Here is a 16,607-nt window from a genome sequence, read left to right as displayed (position 1 = left end):
GAGAGAAAGAGGGTGGGAGGAAGAGAGGGGGAGAGAAAGAGGGTGGGAGGAAGAGAGGGGGAGAGAAAGAGAATGGCAGGAAGAGAGGGGGAGAGAAAGAGAATGGCAGGAAGATTAGTAAACTGCGCAGTTTTGCAAAACTGTACCCACGGTACACAGTTTATTTTTCTCCCCCCTGAGCTTCAGGACAATGAATACAAGAGGGAGTTAAACCACCTTTTAACATTATTTAACATTAGAAAACAGATGGGATATCGAATATAGACTGATGTACCAAGTACATTATATACACAGTAAACCTGTGATAATTAAAATTTGCACACACAAATAAATATCATCCTGAATTCACAAATTCTTTATTTATTATTGCTTTTAACGCACTCATCTAACTTTTTTCTTTTAGTTACAGGACTGATGCTTTCCTAACTAGAAAAAAAACACATTACCCTGCTCTGCCTCTGATTGGCTGGTACTCCTTGCCATCAGGTTCAGAGCCAATTAGAAGCAGGATGCGGGTGGGAAAAACTCTGCTGTCTCCTGTGTGTATGGGGAAAGGGGAGGGACAGAGGGAACAGGCAAGACAAACTATCCTACGTTTAAATAACATATCAAAAATATCTGCTTGACAACTTATTATGGAGCTGGGAACAAGCCCAAATAAGCAACTACGCTTTAGAGATAAGCCCAAAAAAACGTGACCCGCGACTACCAATATTTGTAAGCGACTTTACAGAAAAACAAGCCCAAAGTCGCTTATAATAAGCGGACTTGGCAACACTGAAAGTAAGTCGTAACTATAACTAATTACTTTTTTAAAGTAACATTCCCAACACTGCCTTTGACCAACACATCAAATACTTTTTACATAGTTCCTTTTCCATTGCTGCTCCCACCTTCTGGAACTCACTCCCTAAACACATCAGAGACTCCTCCTCACTCCACCTTCAAGAAAACCCTCACAACACACTGTTCAAAACTACTTACAACCTCTGAATTCAGTGTACTTTCCCCGCCCTTTCTGGACTATTTGCCGCACAAAAGGGCTCCCCCACCCCGGGTTCGAATGAGGAACCCTCTTGCTGTGAGGTGACAATGCTAACTACTGCACCACAGTTCAGTTAAAGTCTAAATACACATCTGTCTTTGTCTCCCTCTGTCTCTGCCCCCCAGTTTGTCCTCACCTGGTGAAGTTGTGCAGATCAGCTGAGTTGTGTGAGAGTCTTGTTGACTTCCAGCTGGAGCTTCCAGTCTGATGATCTGTGATGTTGAAAGGTGACATATATACTGTAAGATACTCTCTTCTATTGACTCCTCCCATGACACACCTCAACACGCCTGACAACAACCATTTGTCAATGTGACAGGGCCCTGACCTGAGGCCAGTAGAACAGGGAGATAATGAGACAGGCAACAGGCAGAGTGCTTCCTTAACTCGCGTCTGACAGACTTTAGGGGACACATATTTAACTGTTCTGAGACTGCAACCCAGGCATCCCAAAACAACACAACATTCATTAAAATAAAAATGTGAATCCAAATAATCCATGTGTTTTATAATTCCTTAAATACAAAGGAAAAGAAAATACATCCTTCAACAAACTTGCTGTCTACAGCCTGAACTACTGAACCACTGGGTACAAACAGGTCCGTGTCAGTGAAAACATGGACGCTTCAACCTGGCAGCACAGAAGATCTATACGATCAGCACAGTTTCAAGATTCGCTTCAACCTGGCAGCACAGAAGATCTATACGATCAGCACAGTTTCAAGATTAGAGTCACCAATTCAGTATCTGACCAAATGTCTCCCCTTCTGCTCCTGAGATATGACGTTAAAACATGATGATGTCACAGTCAAACCGACCTTTGACCTTTTGGATATAAAATGTCATCACTTATCACATCCTGTTAGACATTTAAAAACAATCAAAAGTATGATTTTTCACTGTTTAAAGCCACACTCAACCAAATGGTTGAACTGTGTTCTGGTAAAGGTTGTGATGCGAAGATAATAAATTTACTTGTTTTTTTACAAAATATAAAAAAAGGAAGGTAACGCTTTAGATTACAGCCCGCAATTTACACCGTAACTATCGGGTAGTTAGGGTGTAACCTGTTGTACTAACGGTGTACCAGTGTAGTGTGTACCAATACATATATGTAGGTACAGGGGAACAAGATGTTAAGTTATGGAGTAAGGGGCTAACAATTCATGAATTTACAGAGAATTTATGTTATAGGGTTTTTTTTAACTACTGCGTACCTATTCTATTATAACAGGGTATGTGCGACCTGCTGATCAATAATATGGACGTTTGGGGGGAATTTACAGAGAACTTATACAGTAGGTATTTTTAATTACAGGGTACTTACTCTATTATTACAGGGTACAGTATGACAATAAAACTGAAAAATCAGAGGGAAGATGGAGGGAAGACTTCTGCAGCAAGTAATAAATCAGATGTGATTTTATTTCAAAAATTACAAACAAACAGTCAATCTACATTGTTCCTTTATATTTTCAGCAGGTAGCCTATACAACTACAGGGTACATCTGTGCATTTACTTCGGAACAAAGGTCCAGGTGACAGTATGTTGTCATGGATACTGTTGGCGTCTGAAGACCGTCTCAGCTGTCGCTCACCTCACCAGCTTTACATTACTGGACGCTCGTTTATGGTTTCATGACTCCTCTTACCGTCGGCAGACAGATTTCACCCACCCTAGATGTGACTCACTTGTGTTTTGGTGTAAACACGCTGACAATTTTGAAGTCATTAAAATGTTGAAGGTCTTCTCCCTGGCAATTGTGTTCATCCGGCATTACAGCTCCTCAACATGCAAGCTCACCTTTTTCCAGCTCTGTGCTCGCTCTCCTTTCATCCCAGGAAATAAATACAAATATAGCAAGATAAAACACAACACATATGCTTGATATGCTTTACTGACAGCTTACTGTGCAGTTAATTTAGTTCAAGATTAGAAATGAGAGAATATTTCATATTGTTCATACCATATATTTAATGTTATTCCACTTTATATTTGATGAAAAAAAAACATCAGTATGATTTTTGACCATTTCTGAGATTTCTGACACTCATACATACAGGTTCCTGGGTTCATCTGCAGGGGGAGCAGAAACTTGAAGTGTTTCCAGTATTTTTATAGTTTCTAACTGCTGAAAGATGTCTTGCTGCAGGAGTTGGGTGTGCATTTGGACATTGTACAAGGACACTAAAGGCCAAAACACACCGGCAGCGTCATATGACGGCGGCACAAGAATTCCTATGTGCTTAGACTGTCTGGTTTGTGCACAAATGGTGAATAAAATCTTTGACTTGACTTTTGACTTGAGCTACGCCTTCAGTGTCTCAACAGTCCGGGGTTGATGTTGTCGTATTTTGTGCTTCATCATGTTCCACTCATGCTCAGTGGGAGACAGGTGTGGACTGCAGGCAGGTCAGTCTGGTACCTGCACTCTGTCACTACGAAGCCACGCTGTTGGAACACGTGCACAATGTGTCTCACTGGCTCGCTGGAATAAGCAGGGACGTCCCTGAAAAAGACGTCGTCTGGATGGCAGCATATGTTGCCCCAAAACCTGTATGTCACTTTCAGCATTCATGGAGCCTTCACAGATGTGAAGATACCCATGATGCACCTCCACTCCATCACAGATGCTGGCTGGATGGTCCCGGAGCATACGATGTCCATGATGGACTGGTCACACCACTTTGGGTCAGGTACTGAGTGTTTCCAGGATGCTCCTTAATACCCAATCATGATACTTTAATCTGTTACCAATTCACCTGTTTACCTGTTGAAGGCTCCAAACAGGTGTTTTTAGACCATTCCTCAACTTTCCCATTCTCTTGTTGAATGAAGAATGAATTCAACAAATAAATAAACCATGACAGAAATGAAAGGATGGGAGTGATGTGACATTATGTGCTGTTTAAAGTGTGATTTCTTCATACAGGAACAAAATATCCACCTGATGAAACCCACAGTGTTCACCTCCTCTGACCTTACAGGTGCAGTGTTACTGTTTCAACACACACAAAAAGCGTCGCGCTGCGGGGCGTCAACCGGATTTCTATTGCACACTCCAGTCCGCTAGGCTGGGAAGCATGTCGACGCACGTCGTACACCGCCAGTGTGTTTTGGCCTTTACTGTTTCAACACATCATAAATGTTTCCACAGAAATGTTGACAAATCCACTTGGATCAGCCAAAACATTCAAACCTTTGATTATGTTGTTCCAGTGCATTGTTCTGCTGGAAAACCTTTGGTTCTGGCATCATGTGGATACCACCTGACATGTTCCACCCACTCAAACACCGTTGCAGACCAAGTTCCCATGATTATCTGCTGGGAACAAAAACTTGAATTGTTTCCAGTGTTTTATAATTCCTCAGTAACTGATATTACAGGGACCTGCCCAGAGACTTGAACATGTTCACCTTCTCTGACCTGACAGATGCAGTGGTGACGGTTGTAATTCATTTAAAGCAGAAGTTTTTCCACAGAAATGAAGACACACCTGCTGTAATTATGAACGCGTTCCTATGATCACGCCATATCTGTGGAACAAACACTTGAATGGTTCCAGCATTTTAACAGTTTCTGAGGAACTGCTGAAACAAACAGGTCTTTCCACCATGATCACACACACACACACACACACACACACACACACACACACACACACACACACACACACATAAGAGCCGCAGTTCATCTCCTTCTTACAGCTCACAGTATTCTTTTTTGATTTACTCCTCTACATCATATTTGTTTGTTTGTTTTCACACACAAACATAAAACATGTTTATAGGTAAACACATATGAGATGCGTATACTCATAAACGTACATACTCTACATATAGTTTTGTATTTTGCTCACCAATGTATTGACCTATTTTGCTGTGTTGACTAATGTTACATGTGTTATCACTTTTCATTCACTGCATTTGAATTGTTTTTGTGTTTCTGCAACACATATTAATGTCCTACCAATAAAGCCTGTTAAACTGACTTCAGCTGAGAGGGAGAGAAGCATCCTGAATGAACTTCAACTGAGCTTCATTTGTATTTGATAACATGAGTTTCTGAGACGTCATCAACAACACCAATAATTACCTGACCAACCCCGCCCTTATGGAGGTATTTTTGTGTCTTTTTGTTGCAATCATATAAAACTGTTTTGAGAGCATAATTCTTGAACTGCAACCAAAAATCAAGTTTGTAAGTAAAAACGTGATCATTTTGCTTATAAATCAGTCCTCTTTGCTTGCGAGTTAACAAACAATGATTTTGCTGGTCTTCAGTAGCTTTACTCTAGGTGTAACTGCCAACTGAAGAACGCAGCACAAACCAACCGTTTATATACCCAGATTTGCTCTCGTGCCTTTACTCAAATCAGTTCTGCTTTAAATTGAATGGGGGGTATCTGTACGGTATCTGTAAAGATACAAAATTGATATCATATGCATAAAATAATGTCACAATTGAGTGGGCAGATACACATAAATATCCTATATGTCACACTAACTTTATCTGGAGCGTGCTATCTGCTCTCTTTGGATGGCATATCCAGCTGCTCGACCTAACGACCAACGAAGGAGGCTGCTCCTGTTGCTAGCTACCCCAACTACACTACCACGAAAGCAGCGACGGGCCTGCCAATGGAGGTTCTGGATCGTCTGGATAATTGGTCGTTCAGGCGCCTCTGCTGTTGAATTAGGTCGCGCTATTTTTGTGGGTTGGGTTTTTTTTTATTTTCCGCACTTCCCTATTCCAGTATTGACTCTGACTTCTGATTGGTTAAAATGGCCTTTCCATTAGAAGTTACATTGCCACCTACTGCTTTGGCATGTGTGTTACATGCAGGTTTTGCGGTTTCGTGTGGATATCATATTCACACTTGTGTGGACGAATTTTTTTGGAAACTGGAGCCCGTCACAGCTCCCGCACTGAATTCCCTGTGAACTACAGAACTCCCATGTTGCTTTGCAAGCGTACTAGGCTGATGAGTAGAATTTATGAAACAGGCTAAATGACATGGTGTTGCACACTCTTGTACAGAAGGTGGCGGTATGCACCTTTAAATTGTTTGCAATCCGCCAACCAAGAGAAGAAGAAAATAAAATGCATTGCAAGCTGTCATTCCGATTGAGACTGGCCAATAGAGACGTGTCTTACAGCTTTCAGTTTAGGCCCCGCCCACCAGGTTCAACTTTTTACTTGCAAAACTTTTTGACTTGCAAATGGAAAAAAATGACTCGCAAACAAAACTTTAGGATTTGCATTTTTTAATCAATCATTTTTTACTTGCAATAAAAAAAAATTTGATTGCAATACTGATACTTTTGCTCTCAAATCTTTTTTTTGATTGCAAAACCTACTCTGTTTGATTGAATAATGAAGAAACAAATGTAGCTCCATACACCCTCTACTGGACCATCAGCACAGTGCAGGAAGTAGGACTCTCTAATTTATCAAATTCAACATGGCTGCCTCATTGTTGCGACACACACTCACCGAGCTCCTCATCTTGTCAAATTTGAGAAAGTTATGTTCAGATTAAAATTGTATTAATTTACTTTTTTTTTTTTGCCCAGAGACACAAAATTACCTCAAAGAGACATGAAATGAAGTTGTGTATTAAACTGGGCCTATGTTCAGTTGTAGGGAGGCCGAAAGAGCCATGTATAAACATACCATGGATAACAGCTGCTGTGTACTGTAAATTAAATGGGCTTTTTTTTTTTTTTTTTTTAATCTTTGCAAATGATATGTTGTATTTATGTTAATGTGCATTTTCAGACATATTTTAATTTTGGAAGAAAAAAAAACTTTCAAAAAATAATCAAACAATAATTTTCCGGCCCCTCTGTAGTAGCTGTGAGGACCCCGATGGGTCACGGACCTCCTGTTGAAGGCCCAGGCTGTAGGCTAATGAGCTAAATGTCAGCTTATGTTGACAGAATTAAAGTTCTGACATTATGCACACATTTAATTTCATCCACTTGTTTTTTAAATCAACATCAGCTAACTAACAAGTGAGAGCTGAGAAAAGCTAATGCTAATTTCAAAAATGGCTTCTGAAATAGCTCACCAAATTTAGATAAAAATATAGAATTAAAAAAAATAGCTTTACAAAAAATTTTTAAAGGACTATTTCAACATTTTGGAAACTCTCACAGTCGGTGCAGCGGTGCGAGAGGACTCCATATACGTCCATCTGTACCTCACAGCACTGAGGCAACAATGTGGTGCTCTGCAGACACAGGTTAAGGATGAGTTTGCTGATGCGTTTCCACACCCAAGCCCTCAAAAGTGAAGGAAATGACTCCTTCAAGGAGGTTTTGATGAATAGATTATTGTTTTTCAGACGTCTGTGTGTGAGACTTGACCTAGCCAATGGGTGAGAGTGGTGAAATAACTCATTCCCTGATTTGTACCAAAGCGAAGGGACCCTGACTTTGCTCACAGGCCTCCTCGGTCGAGACGCATTAAATAAAAGGGCAAAACAAACATTCTTGACAAGGGAGGAGGAAAAAAGTGAATAAACAAAGTGAACAAAGACAGTAAACAAAGGAATAAACAAACAAATAACTGCTATCACTGGCCCCTGGATGTGATTTTTACCCACAAATAACTTTAAATGTCCTAAAGCTGCAGAGAGCCGTGATTCAGCGCTGGCAGGGAACACGATCCATCATGTGAGAGGAGAGGGTGGAGGAGCAGCGGTGGAGGAGAGAAGAAGAAATAGCTGTCTGGAGGTGTGAGAAAGGAGTCCACACAATAAGATGAGATGCCAGGCAACACTGCTGAGGATTGCTCCTCCAAGGCTCAGCTGAGAAATCTTGTGTATGCTGTTCGATCTTTTTCTCACTGTTGTGTGCCTCCCAAACTGTCCATCTATTGAGCTCTCTTTCAGTCTATCATTGGATTTACTCGCCTGCCTGCCTGCCTGCCTCTCTCCTTCCATGTGTACTGTGTCAGAAAAGGTTTCAGGAGAGCGTCCTGTACAAGACGTCCTGTTTGATTTGCTCAGAATCCCACAGACCCCAGCAGATTTTAGAAGGTTTCGGGTTTGTTTATGAGTGCACATTTCAAATTTCTCTGCCCTACATTTCCAAAGCAAACAAGTCAAAGCACAGCAATCAATATAGTTGTCATTATGAAGGATATTAAGCAATGCATAACCACTTTCTACCTGGTCTGATTCACCAGAAATAGACCGTGGCTATAAGCCTGCCAATGGCCGGTTATTTTGGCCGGCATTCTTCTGCCCTTCTGCATGGTACCATTTTTAAAATCCCCTTCACTACCAGAAACAACAACAACAACCCCCGAGCTCACAACGTACACACTGAAAATGGCACGTTTTGAGAAAGATCTGGATTTTGCAACAAGGCATGCCTGCTTCGTCCTCTCAGTGCCTTGTTGTAAAGATCTACAACAAACTAACTTCTGAACGCATGTCAGAGAAGCCCAGACTCCATCTCTCTGTTTTCTGACGTGGCCAGACTGAGCTGATTTGCCACATCTGTCACAAGCGATACCTGAATACAGTTTTGTAGTTTGCAGCACTAACAGCCTACACTGACCCGTTAAGGGAACTGCCCATTGTTCCAACCATATTAAACCCATTGTTCCGAAGTCCTGTTGTTCCGAAATCATCATGATGCCCTGTGGTTAAGGTCTGGTTAGGTTTAGGCACAAAAACCACTTGGTTAGGGTCAGGAAAAGATCATGGTGTGGGTTAAAATGAAAAAGAAAGTGGCAAACACATAAGCCGTGAGCCTGCTTCGCCTCAAGCCTTTCCCAGCTGACCCAGAGCCGGTCGCGGCGCACCATCAAGGCAGAAATACGCCCGCCGGGAGCCGTTCAGCACCGCGGAGAGCTCCCCACACAACCCGGACCCCAGAGTTAATAACAGGAGGTTATGGTGTTTCATTCTCTCCTCTCTATGACACTTGTATCTCGACCAGTAGCCTACTTTTGTTGCGTTTGCTGATCCTCTATGGTACACAAATACAGTATAGCCTAGTATAATCACATATTGGAACAACGGGACGTCGGACCAATGACATGGACCCCCCCCCTGTTAAACGGTCCCAACTACAGGCTGACATGTTTTCAGGAATCCTGTGGGTCTCGGGATTCCTGTAGGATTCCCATGGGATTGGACTTAGTTTTACTATTCATCATATAACTGAAACGGGACAATAAAAAAGTCAACGAGAGCCGGTGGGACGGGAATTGTAACAACAATATTGAGCCAGCAATGGCGTTAGAAGTGACGTGGGAGGGTGCGTCGGTAGCGTAGTGGATAGTGCCCCATGTACAGAGGCGATGCCTTGATGCAGTGGTCGCAGGTTTGAGTCTGGCTTGCAACCATTTACTGCATGTCACCCCCTGCTCTCTCTCTCTCTCACCCCATTTCACTCTGTCCTATACATTAAAGGCAAAAAAGGCAGAAAAAATAATCTTAAAAAAAAAAAAAAAAAAAAAAAAAAAAAAAGAAGAAGTGACGTGGGAGGCTTTACTGTTACAGTTACAGTTTTTTTAACTCAAGGAGTTCAAAGTTCTCCGGCAAAAACGTCAGGTGCCTGGAGCGCAGAAAACAGAACAGCGAGCAAAAAGCTTCATTCTAATGAAAAACAAATACAAAGCCGCCTCCAGCTGCTAAAACACTTTCTGTGTGATTGGGGCCTGACAGAAAATACAATTAAGAGCAAAGTACTGCATCAGTCAACAACATAAATATCAAATAGAAAAATATTAGAGCTGCCCCCCCCGACTTAGAATTTTCCTAATCGACCAGTTATCATCAGGGTCCATCAGTGGACTAGTCTCCTGCATGTTTCTCATATGAATGTAATGATTAAATGATATATTTTGGTGGTTTGAGTTGAAGATGTGAGAAAGAATAGTATCAGTAACATTGCCTCTCTGTACTGTGCGCACACACGTGAGCGCGGTGCNCATATGGGTGAGTAGGTAATGGCTGAATTTTCATTTTTGGGTGCACTATCCCTTTAATATCGAAATCTGCGGTTTAAACCGTTCTCCCTCTTCATGGAATCACTTGGCCCACGTCACCCACATCACCAATCTCAGCTTTGTGTTATATTACAGCATTTTTCCCACTTCACCACAGATCTCCTCAGAGGTAATAAAACTCACTTTTAATACTGGAAATAAGTTGCTCTCGCTTTTGTGTCAGACATTCATTCAATTAAGTTTCTTGTCTCAATTTTTAATTTGCTTTGATGGAGGAAAGAAGATGAAGTGAAGTTATTCACTGGAAAGAACCATCCCTCCTCACGTCTACGATACCCTGTTGAACAGGCCGAGAAAAAATTGATAAGTGTAATTGCGCAGACACACTCCCCTGCCCGCCTACTTACAACCATCTAACAAACTGTCATGACTGTAGAATTCAATTAATTTCATCATGCATGCTGCTGTGGTTAGATAAGGAAAGAGAGAGGAGCACTAACGGCACACCCTGGTTTCAGAGCACGATACTAAACGTTGTCACGAGCTTGATTAAGCTGTCGGTGGTATTAGCCAGGAGAGCTGGACACACACACACATATTGTCTCCAATAAATTTTATGGTCTAATAATTCACTATTAAATAAAATTAAAATAGGTGCACCAAAGACAGAGTTCATAATTACATTTACAATCCAAACAGCAGCAAGAGAAGCTTCCACTGGACACAGATGCCACAAGGCTGCAGCTACATGACGCTACACATGAGCAAATAGCAAATGAGTATTTAGACAGAGCGATGAAGGAGGATCAAGAGAGAAGGGGGTGCATGTTAGCTGAGTATGTACTCTCAAATGAGTTCTTCATCCTCATCTTATTTAAATAAAACAAGTGTTAGCAGCATGATGTACTGCAGAATTAAGGAATAAAGAGCTCATCGTTGACTTGAGTGTTGACTTGATGGGTTTTTGACAGGAGACGCTGGGGCAGAGAGGGAGACTGAGACAACAACAAGAGCACAGCTATCACAAAAGCGGCGGCTAAACACCACTGTCTCCTCTGCTTTCGTCGGTATGCCACTTGTCGAAGATGGTTTCTTCACCTGCTTCGAAAAACAAGGATGAGTCCATACGATAACATCTGTTTGTTGCTGTTGTTTTTATTGCGGCGCACAGGATATGACGTTGCAGTCTGCTGCTGGAAATGACTGCAGAAGAAGAAGAGGATGTGACGTCAGCGGGACGGAGCGTGATCAGATAGCAAACGGATCTGGATGTGGACACAAGAGACGCGTGTTAATACCAGGTGTAAATGTATGTGGTCAAGCGCTATCCGATTGCAATCCGATCACAAAGAACGCATGTTGATGCCAGGTGTAAAGGAATGTCAAAAGGGGATATTTTGACAGAATGAGATTTAAGAGTGACAAACACAGACATACATTTTTGCCACAGATGTCATGAGACTCACTGGGTCAGCGCCATTTAAAGCTGGGGTAGGCAGTTTTATTTTGGCCTCATTGTTCAAAAAGCCAATGATAACCTTTGAGTATATTCTAATTCAAGTGGTCTGAGAAGAAACTAGACTTCTGCACCTCCTCTTGGCTCTTTTTTCAGGCTTTAGTAGATTTTGCTCGTGACGGAAGACTTTGTCCAATCACATTTTAGAGAGAGACGAGAGTTCTTATTGGCTACAGATGCAGATGTGCGTGCACGTCCCTTCAGATGGTCAAAGTCTGATTCAATGGAGGAGAATCCTGCAGAGAAAGTTCCAGCATTGGCAACAACTGCCTTCACTGCCCAGACACCCAGAAAAGGAAGAGGGACTGATCGAACAGAGTCTGAAAGAGAGTCGAGGGGCGAGGACGGGCTGAGAGGATGAGATAAGATTAAATAAATCAGTGTATGGGGAATTAAGCGCGTGCATATGCCTGTGGTTGTCTGGTGGGACGGGCTTAGGACGGACCACTAAGAACAACAGCAACATACGAAAAAACAAACAGTGACTCACCAGAACTGATACATGCCACTGGAACAAAAGTGACGTTCCATCAGCCACTTTTCAGTCTTGTTGTCTGTCCTGAGTTGTTGTTTGTTTCTTAGTAAATAAGGCTCCATAGAAACTGAGCGTTGTTTTCGTCACAGTGTGAATTTAAGCTATAGTAGAGTCCTGCACCGAGTAAGGTACCTGTGTGTAACGGGTTAAAATATGCATGACATCTAAATCACTTTTGTCAATCTACAGTTCCTTTTATTTTGAAAGTCAGTGACACAAGTGTAACCTTTGACCCCGTGGTCACGTTGGTCAACGACGTGGAGGACTCCAGCCATGAAGCTTTGCAGCCCGAGGATGAGGTGGCAGCCTACATGGAGTTCAGCCATGAAGCTTTGCAGCCCGAGGATGAGGTGGCAGCCTACATGGAGTTCAGGACACCCAAGGAGGATCCTTTGGAGGTTTGATGGTGGTGGAAGGAGCATGCTAACATGTTTCCTAACCTGGCAGTGATTGAATGTTTTCACCATTCAGTCAAAGAGACGTCTCCTCCGCTGGATTTGTGATTCAAGAACGGAGAACCATCTTAATGTGAGGGACTGGAGCCTGGGTGCAGCTTTTGACTTAGACATAATGACAGATGACGGGTCGTTCTGGTACTGAGCTACACCACCAAAATTTTATCATCTGTTCATCTGCTTTAGATAAAAGAAAAAAGAAGGTGTTGAGGAGGAGGACAAATTCTCAGAATAAGGGACTTTAAAGAGTCAAATGTTTTCAAGTTCAGTCAAGCTCCAAGTCTCAGGTAAGAGTCAGACTTCAGTCGATGAGCAGCAGACAGAAGGTCAATATAATTGATTAAGTTTACTGAATCAAAACATGGGCGACATGAGAAGAGAACATGCACATTGTGCACAGTATGGTTCTGCAAACAGCTCTTATATACTGGACACACATAGCAGTCAACTTATCAGCAGAGCAAAACATGCAGTGCAGTCTGCAGGGATTTGGACACTGAATATATTCTCAGCTTTATTGCAGCTCATTGAATTTAATATGAAAGGGTACGAGGTTACAATGATAAAATGAAGCTTTAACTTGCAGGTGTTCACATCCATATTGAGTGGGCAGCGTTGAAATCCTAATGTTTTCCTACAAAGGCCTTAAATTTTTGAACCGTGCCACAGGATGATGTTGCTACAACTCCTACACTGTTCAGAGAGTCATCAAAGACACAAAACACATTTACATTGCACCCATTTATGAGAGACAGCTGTCACGGGTTAAACTGTGGTTGTCATTGTCAGCAGAGACTCAAGGCTGCAGTGAAGCTCCAAACTCTTCACTGATAAACCAGATAATCAGCCTGAATGACAAGACATTCGTATGCCTCTCTCTTTCCTCTGTGTGGAATTTCTACTTCTCTCTTTCTTCCATTTCTTTCTTTCTGTCTTTGCAGGACATCAGGTGAAAGACATTTAAAGTATGGAAGTAAATAGTGGTAAACAGCATTTGGGGCTTCAAAATTGCATCTCTGCTTTTTGCAGATGATGTGTTTCTGTTCATGTCATCACACCGTGATATCCAGCATGCACTGGGGCTGTTTGCAGCCCAGTGTGAAGCTGTCGGCGTGATAGTCAGCACCTCAGAGTCTGAGGCCATGGTTCTCTGCTGCAGAACGGTGGACTGATCCCTCTGGATTGGGAGTGAGTGAAGGAGTTCAAGTATCCTGGAGTCTTGTTCACGAGTGAGGGTGAAATGCAGCGTGAGATGGACAAGCAGTTTTGTGCGGCGTCAGCAGTGATGCGGGCGCTGTGCTGGGCTGCCGTGGTGAAGAGGGTTTACCACTCGATTTACCCCTTCATCAATATCCCAACCCTCACCTATGGACATGAGCTCTGGGTAGTGACCAAAAGAATGAAACTGCGGACACAAGCAGCTGTAATGAGTTTCCTCTGTAGGGTGTCTGGGCTCAGCCTTAGAGAAGAGGGGGGAGGAGCTCAGACATCCAGAGGGAGCTGCTGCTCCCTCATGTCGAAAGGGGTCCCTTGAGGTGGTTCAGTCATCTGATCAGGATCCTCTTGGGTGCCTCCTGTTAGAGGTGTTCTGGGCACGTCCAACTGCTAAAGGCCCTGACACACCAAGCCGGCGGTCGGCCATCGACCAAAGTCGGGCCGTCGATGAGTGTCTGTCGGCCTAGTTTTTGCAGTGTGTCCCGCACTGACAGTGTCGGCGGCTTTTCGGCCGATTGAGCATGTTGAATCGGAGCTTGTCAGTGAGAGAGATCACTCTGATTGGCTGTTCAGGTTTTATTTCCTCGCCCCTGTAGCGAGTGAATCTGCCTGTAGTGAAACCGGGGCTAACCGGTGCTTCCTCCTCAGGCTCCACTTCACTCAGCTGCCCCACAGACCCGCTGCTTCTTCACACTTTAACCTGAATAACAAACCGGAGCTAGCTGGGAGCGGCTAGCGGAGCGTTAGCCGCAGCATGACCGGAGGGAAGCACAGCCAGTTAGCCTCCGCTAGTCTCTGAGCTAGCCCCGGCTCTCCGTTTGGATCCAACCGGAGCACCGAGCCCTGGTTTGTTATTCAGGTTAAAGTGGGAAGAAGCAGCGGGTTTGTCGGGCAGCTGAGTGAAGTGGAGCCTGCGGAGGAAACACCGGGACCGTCTGGATGTAATAGTCCGTGGAGGTGCTGCGGTGCTCGGCTGCACAGATAGGAAACCCCTCGGCTGACAGGATGTACCACTCTCTCTCACGCAGGCGCAGAACGTACGTGCTACTTGGCTGTCGGATGTAGTCCATGTAGTGTGTTCAAATGCAACTGACACAGGGCGACGTGAGGAGACGTAGACGATGCAACAGTTGGCTTTCTTCGCCGCTAGTTCTTTGATGTCAGTTTGGTGTGTCCGCACCTTAAGAGGCCCCAGGGCAGACCCAGGACACACTGGAGGAACTACATATCTCATCTAGCCTGGAAAGGCCTCAGGATCCCCCAGGAGGAGCTGGAAAACAATACTGGGAAGAGGGACGTATGGTGACCCAGATGAAGTCAGACAGACGGATGGATGGATGGTTTAAGTATCTGGCAGTGATTAAATTTCACAATAAAAGTATTCAGTTGCTTTTAAGATTCAAATCCTCACAGCATTATTGGGCTCCATAGAAACATCCACTGCAAACAGCATCCATAATTCTTACTGCTGTTAAAATGTAACTGTCACAGCCAAGTTTTTAATGACTGACAAAAAACCCAGAGGCTTTAATTAAGTGAGAAATAAAAACTGTATATCGTCAAGCACACGAGAGCCCCGACTGTAATGATCTCTTCCTTTGTCCTTGTACACAACATAGCCCAAATAAAAGACATGACTGTACTAGATTTTAGCACATAACCTTTCTACACTGTGAAGATGTTGCTGCACACCTCAGTACACAATCATAACCATCCCCCCTTCCCACACACACACAGCACCTGCAGTAGCAGTGTGTGGGGTTGCTACGGGTGCACAGTGAAACATTTCCACAAAGATTAGAAGAAGTATTCTGCAAACAAACACTGACTGTGCCTCAGAGATTAACACACACACACACACACACACACACACACACACACAAAGTCTCCCTCTGTGTCTCTTTACACACAAACCTCGAAGTGTGAATGGTCTGGGAAATTACAGCATTTCAGAGCGCCGGGCAGTCAGGCAGGCAGGTATTGATAACACTGCAGCTACTTATCGCCTCATTTTTCTTCTCCTGCTAACATTACAGCTCTCTGACACACCTTCCTCTCCTCCTCTACCTCTTTTGTTTCTCTCTTTTCTCAGACTGGTCACATGCAATTGCACAACCTGAGCACTGTGTCTTAAAATACAGATATCAGAGAACTCTGAAAGATTGAGACTTTCCTGCGGGAAGGATTCTGTGGAGAAGACAGGTGGCTGGTCATGTGTGGACAGTTTAGGGGTGTGAAGGACTACAGGAAAAGATGACACTTAATTTTCAACGCTGACCTCTTTAAGGTGCTGTGAAATTCACCTAAATTCACCTAAAAGGCCTACCCAAGGCATCCCCAAAGTAAATTAAAAGCTGTTCTTGTTCCATTTTTGCATGGTCTCATTTTAAAGGTACAGTGGGATCTATACTTCTGCATCAAAATGGCGCCATAACCTGCGCCTGTGTGTTGCAGGGATGCAGACAAAGTTTTTATTTTCTTTTATTTTGCAGAAAAGAAACAATAAATTGTGAAGACAATAAAGCCTCCACAAAATACATTTCAAGTCCTGTGTGTGATTTACCCTTGCTTCATATGAGCAGAAAATACTCTGCTAGTCCCTAGGCTAATTTATGCAATGTTAGATTTCATAGGCCTATGCCAATAATGTTCTAGTAGAGGACAATTAATTTGTTGATGAGTTGAAATTTGTAACATTACCTTTGTGAAATGTTGTGTGTGAGTCGAGGAAAATCCCACTCGCCACTAGGCTCATTTACACAATGTTAAATACCATAGGTGTATGCTAAAAATGTTAGCATGTTGAATTTGTAGGGAAAACGATTCAGAATATGATCCGAATTCAGAATAGATAACATTATCACAGAAA

The 16,607-nt window shown here is 43.1% G+C and overlaps 2 protein-coding genes across 3 annotated transcripts in view; one reads left to right on the top strand and one right to left on the bottom strand.

The window, feature by feature from the left end:
• LOC126399429 (neoverrucotoxin subunit alpha-like) overlaps positions 1–1,229 on the bottom strand; it is a 9,843-nt gene extending 8,614 nt beyond the window's left edge. The window contains exon 1 of the mRNA XM_050059376.1: positions 1,182–1,229. The gene's annotated coding sequence lies outside the window, so the exon portion shown is untranslated. The remainder of the gene's footprint in view (positions 1–1,181) is intronic.
• Positions 1–16,607, top strand: part of rnf213b (ring finger protein 213b) — a 528,456-nt gene that overhangs the window by 335,102 nt on the left and 176,747 nt on the right. The window lies entirely within an intron of this gene.

This window comes from Epinephelus moara, chromosome 13, assembly GCF_006386435.1.
Source record: "Epinephelus moara isolate mb chromosome 13, YSFRI_EMoa_1.0, whole genome shotgun sequence".
In the NCBI taxonomy this organism is placed as follows: domain Eukaryota; kingdom Metazoa; phylum Chordata; class Actinopteri; order Perciformes; family Serranidae; genus Epinephelus; species Epinephelus moara.
This window is presented reverse-complemented; position numbering and strand designations above follow the sequence as displayed.